Source organism: Lactuca saligna, chromosome 8 (genome assembly GCF_052625555.1).
Source record: "Lactuca saligna cultivar CGN05327 chromosome 8, ASM5262555v1, whole genome shotgun sequence".
NCBI classification, from domain to species: domain Eukaryota; kingdom Viridiplantae; phylum Streptophyta; class Magnoliopsida; order Asterales; family Asteraceae; genus Lactuca; species Lactuca saligna.
Window position 1 is genome coordinate 254,247,623 of NC_136424.1, and position 1,878 is coordinate 254,249,500.

Genomic DNA, 1,878 nt, shown 5'->3' on the forward strand with positions numbered 1-1,878 from the left:
GGGCACCAGCAGTGTTGAGCAATGGCCGACCTAGGATTATCGGGACATCCGGATCTTCTTTCATGTCTAAGACTACAAAGTCTATTGGAAAAACAAATTTTACAATTCTCACCAAAATATCCTCCACTATGCCTCGGGGTTGTGTCACCGAACGGTTCGCCATGTGAATCTTCATTTTTGTAGCCTTCATCTTCTGAATCTCCAATTTTTGTTAAAATGAAAAAGGCATTAGATTAATGTTAGCCCCGGAATCGGCTAACGCATTAACCTTCATTTTATTCCCAAACTCGCATGGAAGAGTGAGGCGCCCAGGATCCCCCATCTTTTCTGGCGTTTCTCCCAACACAACTTTTGAAGTTTGTTCACTTAGAATCACTGTAGACTGCTTCTTTAATTATCTTCACGTATCTATCAAGTCTTGTAGTAATTTTTGGTTCTCGGAAGCTTTGGATAAGGATTCAACAAAGGGAGTATTAATTGGAATCCCTTTCACATGCTTCACAAACTCTAAATGTTCCTTCTCCAGTTGACTAAGTGCTGCGCGGGTGGGAAATGGCATAGGTGGATGATAAGCTGGAATAGGCTCAACGGATTTTTGCTCAGACTTGCGCCACATCGTGGCCAGAGGAGTGTCACGTCATGGCAAGCCTGGTTCAGCACTTTCTCCATTTTCGATCCTTAATTTCTTGGGCTACTGCGGTTCTTCTTCCAACACCTCCAGGAACTCAGATATTGTATCTTCTTCAGTATCGATGGCCATTACGTGAGATTGGGCTTGTACTTCGGGACTCTTCGGGGACAATTTTTCATGAACTAAAGTGGCTAGTTGACCAAATTGTACTTCAAGGTTATGGATGGAGGCTTGTTGGTTCTTTATCAATGTTTGTTGTTCCATGATAGCGGAATCCGTGGCCTCGTGTCGCTTTTCCGATGCTTCCATAAATTTCATTAAAATGGTCTCTAGGTCGGGTTTCTTCTCGGCTGGTGGCTGCTCCTTTTGATAGAGGCCTCGACCTGTCTGCCTATACATCTCTTCTTTTTGCTTCTTATACTCTTCATATGGCAGCCACTCCTTCTTCGGTTTCCATCAGTCCTCGTCAAACTTATCTCCATTAGAGTAGCACACTTGAGCTTTTCTGTTCCCAAATTCATCCACGTTGCAGTCCTTGGTCAAGTGTGGACCACTACATCGCTCGCACCCCACTCTTATGGCATGTATCGACTGGTTCATTTGTGTTATCCTGCGATCCATGTTATTCAGCATGGCCATGACAGCTGCAATTTCTTCAGTTTGGGCTCCTCCACCGCCTTTGCTTCCATCTTGCCTCGGGTTATGGTATTCGCGAGAGTGTTTCGCGAATTCTTCAATTAGCTCCTTGACCTCCCTTGTATTTTTCCTTGTCAATGGTCCTTGAGAATCAAGGAGTTGTCTTGTCATCACATTGACCCCATCATAAAATATTGACATCTCTTGCTGCACATTTAGGTCATGTTGCGGGCAGTTTCTGAGTAAGCCCTTGTACCGCTCCCATGCTTCGTACAGTGACTCCCCCGGCTGTTGCTCAAAGTTGGCTATTGCCTTCTTGAGTTTGGCTATCTTGGATGGCGGGCAAAACTGGTATAGGAATTGCTCACACATTTGAGCCCAAGTGGTGATTGTACCCGGTGGGAGTGCTTTTAACCACTCCTTAGTAGCTCCTTTGAAAGTGACGGGCAGCATCCTAAGCAAGACTATGTTCCTGTTGACATTTGGGACATTGAAGTAATCTGCAATGTCGTTGACTTCATCTAGATGCTTAAAAGCATCCTCATGGTCTTTCCCGAAAAATGGGATGTCCTTCAGCGCAGTCAATATGTGTCCCTTCAGCTCGAATGTGG

At 44.9% G+C, this 1,878-nt stretch overlaps 1 non-coding gene across 1 annotated transcript; it reads left to right on the forward strand.

The window, feature by feature from the left end:
• The first annotated feature begins 1,484 nt into the window (after positions 1-1,484).
• LOC145013425 (small nucleolar RNA R71) lies at positions 1,485-1,591 on the forward strand. Its single transcript, XR_013664985.1, has one exon. It is a non-coding gene; the product is annotated as a small nucleolar RNA R71 (small nucleolar RNA).
• Positions 1,592-1,878: the final 287 nt, after the last annotated feature.